Source organism: Helianthus annuus, chromosome 12, assembly GCF_002127325.2.
Source record: "Helianthus annuus cultivar XRQ/B chromosome 12, HanXRQr2.0-SUNRISE, whole genome shotgun sequence".
NCBI classification, from domain to species: domain Eukaryota; kingdom Viridiplantae; phylum Streptophyta; class Magnoliopsida; order Asterales; family Asteraceae; genus Helianthus; species Helianthus annuus.
Window position 1 is genome coordinate 49,793,809 of NC_035444.2, and position 14,724 is coordinate 49,808,532.

Genomic DNA, 14,724 nt, shown 5'->3' on the forward strand with positions numbered 1-14,724 from the left:
TTTTCCCATTTCCAAACTGGGATCTCAGGTTGCTCCAAGAGACCATAAGGATGTTGGTGTTCAGCCTTGACCTTGAGACAAGTAAGGCATTTTGAAACGTATAAGGCAATGTCTTTCTTCATACCAGGCCACCAATACCGAGTACGAAGATCCTTATACATCTTGTCTGAGCCAGGATGGATAGAATAACGAGACTTATGGGCCTCATCCATAAGCAAAGCACGAAGATCATCTTGGCTTGGGACCCACAAACGGTCCATGAAATAATACGATCCATCTTCCTTCAGAACAAGATCAGGATTAATGTGATAGGGTAATTCCTTACCCATCAAGTCTTGTGAAACACAAGCATGCTGAGCCTGAGAAATGCAGGCTTGAATATCGGATCGAGCTTGGATAGCAGATTGATCACGAACACAATGAAGCATAGTACGTTCCTTTCGACTTAATGCGTCAGCCACAACATTCGCTTTACCAGGATGGTAGCGAATTTCGCAATCATAGTCGTTTAGGAGTTCGACCCAACGTCTTTGCCTCATGTTGAGTTCCTTCTGGTTGAAGATGTGCTGGAGACTTTTGTGGTCAGTGAAAACCACGCATTTTGTACCGTACAAATAATGTCTCCAGATTTTGAGAGCGAAAACAACTGCACCTAACTCAAGATCATGAGTGGTGTAGTTTCTCTCATGTACCTTCAATTGTCTAGATGCGTAGGCTATGACTTTGTTCCTTTGCATCAGAACACAGCCAAGACCCAATTTTGATGCATCGCAGTAGACGACAAAATCATCATTGCCCTAAGGCAAAGTTAAAATAGGTGCATCGCAAAGCTTCTGCTTCAAGGTCTGAAACGCTTCTTCTTGCTTATAACCCCATTCAAAGGGTTTGTTCTTCTGAGTTAGAGCAGTTAGAGGAACCGCAATCTTCGAGAAGTTTTCAATGAAGCGGCGGTAATAACCCGCAAGACCAAGGAATGAACGAACCTCAGTAGGAGTAGTTGGCGTATCCCAATCCTTAATCGCACTGATCTTGGAGGGATCTACATGAATACCTTGTTCGTTGACAATATGACCCAAAAATTGAACTTCCTTAAGCCAAAATTCGCACTTGGAGAATTTGGCAAAAAATTGCTCTTTCTTTAGGAGTTCCAGAGTAAGACGAAGATGTTGCTCGTGATCAGCTCGCGTCTTAGAATAAATTAAGATATCATCAATGAAGACGATGATGAACTTATCCAAATAAGGCTTGCAAACCCTATTCATCAAGTCCATGAAAACGGCAGGAGCATTGGTCAAACCGAATGGCATGACTGTGAACTCATAATGCCCATATCGAGTGCGAAATGCTGTTTTGGGAATATCCTCTTCATGTACACGAAGTTGATGATACCCAGAATGAAGATCAATCTTCGAAAAGCAAGTAGCACCCTGTAACTGGTCAAAGAGATCATCAATGCGAGGTAGGGGATATCGATTCTTGATGGTAAGCTTATTCAGCTCACGATAATCGATACACATTCTGAAGGATCCATCCTTCTTCTTGACAAAAAGAATGGGAGCACCCCAAGGAGAAAAGCTAGGACGGATAAAACCTTTGTCAGAAAGCTCCTGAAGCTGCTTAGATAGCTCTTGCATCTCAGACGGTGCAAGGCGATATGGAGCTCTAGCAATAGGATTTGCACCAGGTACGAGATCGATATGGAACTCGACTTGGCGTGCTGGGGGTAGACCAGGCAACTCTTTAGGAAATAGCTCCTGATAATCCCGAACAACAGGGATATCTTGAATAGGCTTACCTTGGTCTTTATCTGCCGTAACATGTGCCAAGAAGGCCACATAGTTCTTTCGCAGATACTTCCGAGCTTGAAAGCAAGACATAAGCTTGAGGCTACTAACAGGTTTCTCGCCACGAACCTGAAGGATCTCACCTGACGGGAGCGGTACACGAACGATCTTCTCGAAACAAATTACCTCTGCGCGATGCTTGGCTAACCAATCCATACCCACATTAATGTCGAAGCTTCCAAGATGCATAGGGGTGAGGTCAATAGGAAAAAGATGGTTGCTAAGGTTCAATTGACAGTTGCGAAGAACAGAATTAAGAACAACGGGTTCACCATTCGCAACTTCGATAGTTAAAGGCTTACCTAGTTTCGTTCTTGACACGCGAAGCAAAGGCTCAAAAGATAACGACACAAAACTCTTATCGGCCCCTGAATCAAAAAGAACAGACGCAGGTTGATTATTAACAAAGAACGTACCGTTCACCACTTCGTTGTCATCTTGCGCCTCAACAGCATTCATGTTAAAAGCTCGTCCACGAGCCTGAGCTTGAACTGGGTTTGCATTTATCAACCTTGGACACTGGTTGCGGAAGTGGGTCAGATCCCCACAGTTGTAACAAGCGCCTGGGGGAAAGTGAGGTCGTGCTGCTTGACCTTGTTGCTGAGCGAGAGGCTAGGCAACTTGTTGAGCCGGGTTTTGAGCTACCCGATTCTGATTGACAGGAATGCGGCATGTAGCAGCGAGATGACCAGATCTTCCGCAGTTGGTGCATTGACGGCACTGATGGTGCGGTTGATGATGTCCGTTACACCTGTTGCACAGAGGTGCATTGCCATAGTACGGTTTCTTGGCAGGAGGTTGCGCAGGCTGATTTTGAGCAGCTTGAGCCTGAGTAGTAATGGCATAGTTCTGGGAAGCCTTCCGCTTCCTCGAACCCCTCGAAGAACCCGCATCACTCCCCTTCTTGTTCTTTCCTTTCTTGCTATCCTTCTTATCAGAATCCTGCTTCTTACCCTTCTTGTCACCCTTCCGATGCAACTTACCCTTTCGAATTTGAGATTCAGTCAACGTTGCAGATAGCTCGATGGCCTGACGAACAGTGGTAGGTTTACTACCAGTAACGATGTCTTGCACAGAGTCAGGTAGACCATCAATGTATCTCTCGATAGCTTTATCAAGTGGGGTAACCATCGTTGGGCATAACAAACTCAACTCTTCGAACCTGTCAGTATACGCCCGGTGCTCACCACTAAACTGCTTTAGATCATCAAACTCCCTTTCCAGCGCTCGCAATTCATGACGAGGACAGAACTCACTCATCATGAGAGTCCTTAACTCAGCCCATGTTTGCGCTAAAGCGACTTCAGCACCACGATCTCTCATAACCCCGTTCCACCATGTCAACGCCCTCTTCTGAAAAACACTAGAAGCAAACTCGACCTTGCGATTATCAGGACACTGAACATGACGAAAAGTATTCTCAATGCTCTCAAACCATTGAAGGAGCCCAGTTGCCCCCTCAGTACCACTGAACTTGAGTGGTTTAGCTGAATTGAAGCTCTTGAAGTTACAAGGAGCGTTCTGATTGATGTTGGCTTGGTTAAGCTGAGCAATAAGATTCAGGAACGCAGCAGCCATATGCTGTGCGATGATTTCTGCCAGCTCGGCATTTGGTAGCTGATTTTCGCGTCGAGGAGGCATGCTAGAAAGAGGAAAACACGAGAGGAAACGAGTGAGATGATTAGATGAAAAGAACGAGATGAAACAAAATCAACAAAGCAAGGATGGTGGTCATTTGTCCGTATCACAAAGCAAACAAATGACACACAGCGACTAATCAAAGTAAATGGGTCCATAAACAATGCTTAGCGAAGACATGCTCGCCTATAAGTGAACACTCACCCCAAGAGTTCCCAGGTAAGAGTGACTGGTCCGATTATGTGGATTTGTACGAACACTCTAGCCTTAGACAGAAAACTCAGGGTACAGGCATTCACTCTTCCAGTTTGCACGTGTTCACATCATTTAGACCCAAACTTTGACGGGATTTTGAAAACTCGAAAGGCACTAAGCCAAATATGAGTTAAACTGGAAGGGTTCAAAATAATAAAATAAATCATTTGAAAAATAGAGGATTGTTTTTCAAAAATCGTTTTAGAAATCTGGGTTCTTGTTTTGATGATCACCTAAGGATAGGTGAAGTGCATGTTTTAAAATCTAAACACAAGACAACTTGTGTTGGGGTCCTAGAAAGGTTATAGTCTAGGTCAATGCATTACTAATAACCTAATTCCCTATAACCATTGGCTCTGATACCAACTCTTCTGTCACACCCCGACCACGTAAAACATCAAATCGTGGCGGAAACATCGGTGAGTGTTGTAACAGAATTATTGTTCCACAACCAAGGTAATTAAAATATTATTTTATTCATCACCCAGGGGTGGAATACATTGTTTCAAACAAGAACCAACAAGTTACATTGTCTTAAAACTACAGAAATAAAGAGCACATGACGAAATTAAACTACGTCTAGTTCTGTTTTATGTCACTAAGGCCCAAGTCCACCCTAGCGTGTCACGATCATCCTACGCATTTGCTCCTGAAACACATGTGAAAATAGGTACGTCAGCATAAAAATGCCTGTGAGTAACATAGGTTTTGTGAAAATAGGATTCATGACTTATAAGTTTAAGAAAAGTGTTTAATAAAAGTTAGTCATGAACCTTGTAAAATGTTTTGTTTTGTAAATCATTTGGAAAGCGATAAAGTTTGATGATATGTACAAATAAAAGAATTATGTATGGTTAAAGAATAACCAAGCAAAGTAAGTTGTATAAAGCAAGCTGTTTTTGTAAAACGAAGTCTTGTGAAAAATGCATTATTTGTGTAAAAAATATATAAGTCCAAACCAAATGATTTAAATAACGCTATGACATGTAGTACAATACAAGCACTTATATATAGGAAGTACCAGCGGCGTATCCACCATGCTTGTAGCATACTACACACATATCATTACTTAAGTCACTTAAACAAACCATCAAAGCATATAGTTCATGTTCAAACCAATCATCAAATTTTCTTGTCTAAACCATTGTCAATGTTTAAAACCCAAAATGTAGTTATGTAGTTATATGTAAACAAAAGTTATCTATGGTAAGTAACAAAATGAGAATACTTAACCATAAGTAAAAAGGAACAAAACAAAGTATTTTGAATAAATCAAAAAGTTATGTTTTGCCAAGTAGAAAACTTGTTTTATTGATACAAACATTTATGTGGTAAGTTAACGCATTACATTCAAGCCTTGAGACAGCAGGATAACCTTAGAGTAAAGGTTATCAAAGTAAAATGTTCACGGATTCAGTCATTCCTTACATCCACACCAACCCAGGATGTCAGGAACGGGATTTGTCAAGTCCTATGGTACCACTACTTACTACCGAGCGGCGTGATCAATGTTAATGAATGTAGTAAAGAACCGTTTATGCATACCAAATGTCATACCAAATGTAAGCAAGTTACGTGAAAACAATGTGCTAAATATGCTAAGTAAACATACAGAGCAGAAAAGTCATGTAAAACAATGTGCTAATATGTCATGTAAACATATTTAGCAAAGTAATGTAATGTAAATCAATGTGCTAGCATGTTAAGTTAACATACATAGCAAAACAATGTAATGAAATCATGTACTATGAATGTACTAAAGAACATAGCAAGCATATGATGTGAAAACAAGAAAGCACGAAAGTAACAAGTAGGCACATGTGTTTCACCCCAAAATGTTTGAAAACAGTAAAAGAGGGGTCTATGTACTCACTCGTGATTTGCTTAGAAGTCGTAGAACAACCACCAAGCAATGCTAGAAGATCACGGAATCAAACGGCACCTATAAAGGCATCTATATTAATAAACGGACCTATCGGAGGATCGGGTAGTACGAGGGTTCGTAAACCAAATAAGTGTGGGGACTTATGTAATATGGTTTGACAAAGCCTTCATACTAAAACGAAACCTAACCTAAGTGCTTTTGACCCGTTACGACCCGCTTAAGTAGCTTATGCTACTTTAACGCGTCGTTTGCGTAAAACGCGCTTGAAACGCCTAACTAGCCCTATGACAAGCAAGATATGCCTTAACACATTTAATATTGTTGCTAAATCAGTTTAGGTGTCAAAAATTATGTTACATAAGTTTAAAATGAATTTTAGTGTAAAAAAAGGGCATTTTGGTAATTTACCTAAAGCATAAGAACCACTTGTCATACAACTACTTATACGGTGTGACCATAAGGCGTAACCTTGAAAGGTTATTCCCTATACACTATGGTCACCTAATGTGTTTGGTCGGATCCTAATGATCGACCAAATGGGTCGGGTTCGTAAGCATAAGCGATTGTTTAGATCGCTTACCTTTACGACCCTAGACAAGCACAAAAACTAAAAGCGACGAGCTAAACATGCTAGAACATGTTTAGTAATGTTCGAAAACAGGTTTGGTATTAAAACAAACGGTTTTAATACCCTAGAGTAGTTTGGTTACAAAATGCGCAAGAAAACGCATTTTGACCGAAACTACGACTCGTCACTAAGACTAGATAACGTGGTAATTAGTAGGTATAGTCGCTAGGGACTATAACCATCGTGATTACGCTCACGTTATGAAGTTCAAACGAACTTCGCATTGACCATAAACTGGTCAATGCAGAAAGTCAAACAAAGTTTGACTTTTAGACTCGAAAAGCAATAAAAGAACGAAAGAATACTTACAACGGGTCCCCGCAAGATTGAATTCCGAGTACTCTCAGGTATGAAGTGTCAAAGCACCCCAACTTAGAGAGCAACCTCAGAATTCAAGTGAGTTTTGCAATGGGGGTGGATGGGTATTTATTGGAAAACCAAGACCGTTAGGATCGTTCCTCGATAAACGTGCTTCGATCTTGGCCATACAACTCACACCCACTGAAAATATAACCCATGGGAGCCCCTAGTATTGATAAAAACCATTTGCAAGTGGTTTGGAGGTGCAAGACAGCTGCAACCAGCTGTTAAAAACATTTTTGCAGAACTGGGAGTCTGACGCGCCCCGCGTAAGGATTACATGAATCCTTACGCGCCCCGCCTAAGGGTCAAAGTTCAGAAATTGCAGTTTTAGTCCCTGCACTTCAGAAACATGCATTTTGGCCCATTTTTGGCACGTTTAAGCCCCGTTAACCTCATTTCAAGGCTCTAAAATGATGTTAAAGTATAGGGAACTCAAAACATGCTCAAAAATATCTCGGATGTCGGTTCGTTTGGTCGTACGATTGCGATGTTCGCTTAATTACGACGGAATGCGCATAAGCGCGAAAAACGATCCAAATTGCGCGACGAATGGATTTTTCTCATGCCAAACATTAAGACATAATATTTTAATGCTTACATAAATTTTTGGATGTCCGGAAGTATTCAGAACGTAAGATATGCGCGAAAGTGCAAACTTATGCACTTTTTGACACTTTTAGTCCCTGAATGAGCATAAAGTTTATTTTAGCACACCAAACCCCTCAAAGCCTATTTCTAAGCTATGTAAAGGATATTTAAGGTGTGTTTAACTTATGATCATGTTCCGGAATGTTTGTTACAGTTCAGATTGGCATACTTTCGCAGTTTGTCGATTTTAGTCCCTTTAAGCGAAGAAACTAGATTTTGCCATACCAAAGCCTTCAAAACTTATTTCTAAGTTATGTAAAGGTTATTTAAGGTATGTTAAGCATAAATTGATGTTCCGGAGCATTTGTCGCATTTAACTGAATACGCTTACGCACCAGTTTGCGTATAATTCTCCAGAAAGCGATATAGAGTTTGAAATCGAATAAAAGCCAAAACATGAAAAACATTAAACATAAATAAACAAACATTGGGATCAAATAACTTTATTTCATTGATAACCGAATAGTTTACAATGACTACAAGCACAAATGTCACATTGTTATAAACCACTGAATTACTATATCTGTTAAAAACTCCTCACGTCTTTGATTATCGATTCATTTAACAGTCTGTTAAATTCCTATCCTAATCATTTGATTTAGCTTTCATGTCATGCGATAGTATTATGTCGTTATACTCATTATTGCATGTTCCAATATATGTTCCGTTTTGTTATGAAAATAAGTTTTATAAGTTATGTGAATAAGACCATTTGTACTCTGATACCCTGAGTATCGCTTCTCGTGGAGTGTCCCACGAGCATGTTGTTGTGGCATCAACATCATGTGCTCCATCCATGACGGAGAGATCAGTTCACGGCGTCTCTTAAGTACAAGTGTGGTACATAAGGCTATTAGGAGGCGTATGGATCGATCCTAGGATTTAAGTATAAGGAGGTGGATAACGGGTATGCCAATTCGCCATCTCATGTGATAATTATGCAGGAGTAGCTACCTGTGTATTGTCACGTTTTAAGTTTGCTCATGGGTACATCCGTAAGATATGATGATGAAATTTTGTTCTTGCATCGTATCATTTTCGCATAAAGTTCTATCTGGATAAGATTTCATATGAAGCATTATTTGTTATTTGAGCCTAAAATTCCGTACTGAGCATTCGGCTCATTCCGTAAACTTTTTGTATATACAGGTCCACAGGTTACTTTGGGAGGGGAAAAGAGAGAAGAATAAAGCCTAGGAATAAATCTGAAGATGTTAGTTAATTAAGATGAATGTCTCCGCTTGTATATTAATCTTAATTTTAATAGTCGTGTGGTTGTATCCTTATCAAATAAATAAATGGAATTATGACTTTTGTTTATGTTACCGTTATTGTGACACGTCAGCCCTTCCGGGTTGGGGTGATACAGCTATGGTATCAGAGCAAAGGCTCTTTCCTGTAGAAAACTTGAAGATAGTAATTAAGACCTGTGAGGAATGGGTAGATATCTATGATAGGATTCAACTTGATCTCTTATTTGGTTTAACTCCTATGTCTATTCTTATAGATGCCTCCTCGTCGTCCGCCACGTAGGAGTACTCGTATTAACCATGAACGTAACAACACTTCTTCGAATGAGACTCCAGTTGATCCAAACATAGTTAATGCTATCAACCAGGCTGTTGCGGGGTTGCTTCCAAACCTTGTTGCTCAAACAGCTGAGGCCGTTATTCAACAAACTCGTCATCCAGAACGCACTAACACTAATCTAACCTCTGGTGGTGAAATTCGTGAGAATACCACGAACAATATTACTTATAGTATAGACATATGGATTAGTAAATTCCAAAAACAAAAGCCGAAATCCTTTAGTCACACTACTAATCCAGTCGAAGCAAGAAACTGGATAGCTCATGTTGAAAAGATCTTCGGAGTCCTTGGAGTTCCGGAGCAATACAAAGTTAGACTGGCTACCTACAAATTTGAAGATGACGCACAAACTTGGTGGGAAGGATATAAGCAAGTCAAAGGAGGGGATGATTTTGACACTAATCTTTCATGGGTCGACTTTCGTAATATCTTTTACGACAAGTATTTTTCGACCGCTGATAAAGAAGCTTATATCAGGGAGTATGCAATAATTCGACAGGGGAGTGATGAACCAACCTCTGAGTTCATTACTCGATTTTCAAGGTTGGCTAGTATTGTAGGAGATGTTGCCGGATCAGCAGAAGTCCAGGCAGAAAAATGCAAGTGGGCAGTTAATGATCGAATTCGGAAATCGATCATGTACATGAAATTTAAGGATATCACCGAAGTTGCTGATGCAATCAAAACTTTTGAATTCGAAAGGAAAGAATTCCTATCTCGAACTGGGGATAACAAGAAGAGAAATAGGGAAGGCCAATTTAAGCAAGAAATCGGCCAATCATCCACTACGCCACAACATCAAGATCGTAAAGTGCAAGGAAATCAAAACTCTGGAAATCAAGCACGTCCATGGCAACCTAGGCTTCAAAACTCGAGGCCCGCTCAAAACCAGATTCAGTTGTATGCAGAACCTATTAGAGCTCAACCACTAAATCAACAAATAAACCCGAATCAGATTACATATCCTCTATGTAATACTTGTGGTAAGAAACATCAGGGCATATGTCACCGAAGTACAGGAGTATGCTTTAGATGTGGCCAAACTGGACACATGATCAAGGAATGTCCTAAGAAAGATACTAAGAAGAATAATCCACCCAATGTTGGAGGAAGAGTTTTCGCACTTTCTGCTACTGACGCTGCTAATGTTCCAGGTACTGTATCTGGAACCCTTCAGATTAGTGAACGTAGTATCTATGTGTTATTCGATACAGGAGCGGCCCATTCTTTAGTATCCCACTCGTTTACTAAGTATCTTCCGATAAGACCAACTCTCTTAGATCATACTTTAACCATTTCCACTCCCATAGGAACTTCATCCGTAATCACTTACGTATATAAGGATTGTCCGATCCGTATTGAATCTATTGTGTGTAAGGCAGACTTATTTCCAATACATATGTGTGACTTTGATGTTATTCTAGGAATAGATTGGTTGTCTAGACATCGTGTAACTATAGATTGTCATTCTCGCCATATTATTTTCGGTGATCTTCATCATCCTGATATTATATATCAGGGAACTCAAGCTTATAAATCTCTTAAAATTATCTCTGCGCTTAAGGCTCGAAAATCCATATCAAACGGCTGTGCTGGATTCCTAGCATCGATTAAGGATACTTCTGCTAGTGTTAAGAGTATCGATAGCCACTCCATTGTTCGTGAATACCCTGATGTATTTCCGGATGAACTCCCGGGATTACCACCCGACCATCAGTTAGAATTCACCATCGACTTGATCCCTGGTGCCGAACCTATTCTAAAGCTCCATACCGTATGGCCCCGATGGAACTGAAGGAGTTGAAGGAACAATTGCAAGAATTGTTAGATCTAGGATTCATAAGACCCAGTGTTTCACCTTGGGGTGCTCCGGTCTTATTTGTGAAGAAGAAAGACGGTAGTATGCGTTTATGCATTGACTACCGAGAGCTGAACAAGATTACTATTCGTAATCAGTATCCTCTGCCTCGCATTGATGATCTCTTTGATCAACTTCAGGGGGCTCAGTTCTTCTCAAAAATCGACCTGAGGTCTGGGTACCATCAGCTAAAGGTCAAGAATGAGGATGTTCCCAAGACCGCTTTTCGTACTCGATATGGTCATTACGAATTTTTGGTTATGCCCTTTGGGCTAACTAATGCACCCGCAGTCTTCATGGATTTGATGAATCGCGTATTTCACCAATTCCTAGACAAATTCGTTATTGTCTTTATCGATGACATTTTGGTGTATTCTAAGAGTCGCGAAGAGCATGAAGCACATCTACATATAGTACTTGGAACCTTGCGGCATGAGAAGTTGTACGCGAAGTTTTCCAAATGTGACTTTTGGCTTAGCCAAGTGTCATTTCTAGGTCATGTCATATCAGCAGAGGGAATTATGGTAGACCCAACAAAGGTTGAAGCTATTACAAAATGGCCAAGACCCACTTCTGTTACCGAAATACGAAGTTTCTTGGGTCTTGCTGGCTATTACCGAAGATTTGTTGAAAGATTCTCGGTAATTGCTTTACCACTCACAAAACTCCTAAGGAAAGGGGTGAAGTACTCATGGAATGAGGAACAAGAGAAAAGCTTTGAAGAATTAAAGAAACGACTCGTATCCTCTCCGATACTCGCTCTCCCTTCTGGATCAGGAGGTTACCAAGTCTACAGTGATGCCTCAAAGAAAGGATTAGGTTGTGTCCTAATGCAACATGGAAAGGTTATCGCTTATGCCTCCCGTCAGTTGAAGCCTTATGAAGTTAACTATCCTACACATGATTTAGAACTAGCCGCAGTCGTCTTTGCACTTAAGATTTGGCGACACTATCTGTATGGTGAAAGTTGTGACATCTTTACCGACCACAAGAGCCTCAAGTATATATTTACGCAGAAGGAGCTAAATATGAGGCAAAGAAGGTGGTTAGAACTTTTAAAAGATTATGACGCAAATATTCAATACCATCCAGGCAAAGCCAATGTTGTAGCTGACGCATTAAGCCGAAAGAATTCCGGGATTATATCTTGCCTACAAATTCAACCTCGTATTAGGAGGGATCTCGAAAGGATGAACATTTGGCTTCAGGTTAGTAAATCTGATGGATATCTAGCTAGAATGCAGATTGAACCCGACCTCATATCCCGGATCAAAGATGCACAAAAGCAAGATGGAGAACTTTGGGCAATTGTGCAAAATCTCAAGGTGGGTAAGCAATCTGAATTTAGTATAGACCATCAGGGGGTGATTTGGTGCGGCAAAAGACTTTGTGTACCCGATGACTCCACCCTTCGTGAGTCATTGTTAGCCGAAGCTCACAGCTCACCATTTTCGATTCACCCAGGATCTACCAAGATGTATAGAGATTTAAGACAGAACTTTCTGGTGGAATGGCATGAAGGAAGACGTTGCTCGATACGTAAGTAAATGTCTCACTTGCCAACAAGTGAAAATTGAACACAAATGAGCAAGCGGTCTGTTACAGCCATTGGATATTCCCATATGGAAGTGGGATGAGATCACAATGGATTTTGTTACTGGTTTACCTAAGACATTCAAGAAAAATGATGTTGTATGGGTTATTGTCGATAGATTATCAAAGTCAGCACATTTTCTACCAATTCAGCAAGGATTTTCGGTTAATAAGTTATCCGAAATATTTCTTCAAGAAATTATTCGACTCCATGGCACACCATCTTCCATTGTCTCCGATAGAGACCCACGTTTCACCTCACGATTTTGGAAAGGTTTTCAGGCAGCTTGGGGGACACGACTAAAGTTTAGTACGGCTTTCTATCCACAAACAGATGGGCAGTCAGAACGTACGATTCAGACCTTGGAAGACATGCTCCGAGCATGTGCACTTGAATGGTCTGGAAACTGGGATGAATATTTATGTCTTGTTGAGTTCGCTTACAACAATAGTTGGCAAGCAAGTATTGGCATGGCACCTTTTGAGCTTTTGTACGGTCGGAAATGTCGCGCACCATTATGCTGGGATGAAGTCGGAGAAAAGATTATTGAAGGGCCAGAATTAGTTCAGATTACAAATGAGAAAGTCACTATAGCCCGAGAAAAACTGAAAGAAGCTCAGAGTAGACAAAAGAGCTATGCAGATCAAGATAGACGACCCCTCGAATTTAAAATTGGTGATCACGTATTCTTAAAGGTATCACCTTGGCGTGGCATTCGTAGATTTGGAATTAAAGGGAAACTTAGTCCCCGTTTCATCGGTCCGTTTGAAATCCTTGAAAGAATTGGAGAAGTGTCATATCGGCTGGCTTTACCGCCTCAACTCTCTCACGTTCATAACGTTTTTCATGTATCCTCTTTAAGAGGATATAATTATCATCCACTCCATGTCATTAGTTATCCGTTACTTACAATTCACGAAGATTTGTCCTACGAAGAGGAACCAGAAGCCATCTTAGATCGACAAGAAAGGGTTTTGCGTAGGAAAGTAATTCCGTTTGTTAAAGTCCTTTGGAAAAATCACTCTAAACACGAAGCAACATGGGAGTCTGAAGAATCAATTCGTTCTCTATACCCTAATCTATTCTCGCAATAGAATTGTAGTCGAGTAATGGTAAATCTTGCTCTTTGATATATATTCATTTGTTTCTGTTTACGGTCATTTATGCTTTACCTTATGTGAATATATTTTAGCTATGACTAAGCATATCTATGTAGAAAATATCAGTACTAATAGTCACTCTAAGTATCTGTAAGTCTCTATTAACTTTTCGTACGGTAAGATATTTTATTAAGATACGTTATAAAAGGACCATTAGGGCACATATATAAGGTAATTGACAAGTATAGTCATGACCTTAGTTATGAATTTCAGATACACATGTGTGGTTAGGAGATTCTGGTTATATAAGTTAGTAACTCTGCTATAAAAGTTTCGTTTCTGTTACTTATGCGATAGGTTATATTCTTATTTGAAAAATTTCGAGGACGAAATTTCTTTTAAGGGGGTAATAGTTGTAATGCCCATAAATTTAAAATCATTATTCTAGAAATAAAAAGAATAATAGTAATTATTTATTAAGGAAACCCTAATTGAGACACCCAAGTAATTTGGCATAAACCCTAAAATTTTTTAGAACAATCGGAATCAGGATCAGGGCCCCTAAAACTCAGGGGGGGTTAAAACCTTAGCTAACGATTATCTAAATAACTCGCTATAAAATTTGAATTTATCGAAACTGTCGACTCAGCAAGGCTAGTTGGACACGTACCTACCCTACCCTAAAAATGTCATCTCAGGCGATACGCGGGAGGTTCCCCGAATTCTTCCGCGACACGCGGGAGATGCAAATTTTCAGTATAAATAGAGGGCCTTGGGACTTGAATTCTGACACTGAAACGACGTCCAAATTCTCTGTAACCATCGAGTTATAGCGAATATCGTTCACAAACACACACGATTCACGAAATGCTGCTGCAATCAGGGTAATAACTCAATCGCTATTACGATTCATTTTCCGACCGATCAATATATCCAATGGATGTTTAAGTGCCGCCCACGTTAGGGTTATACTTTGTCGTTTGTCGTTAATTCGATGAATGAGTTTAAGTATCGTACTTTGTCATTCGTCGTTAATTCGATGGATGTTTAAGTATCGCACTTTGTCGTTCGTTGTGAGAATTTGATCTCGTGAGTTATCGTAAATGCTGTATTAAGTTACTAACCTAGTTTGTGTGCATGTTATTTAAATTAGGTTAAAAGATTAATCAGTAGTCTAAACTCTGCCCATATAAATCTAAAATATTAGCACAACGTAGCTTCACTTTGGAGTTATTAAGGTACGGATCCTTACCCCACTCTTTATTGTTTCATATTCAAGTTGTTATAAACCACTAAATTACTATATCTGTTAAAAACTCCT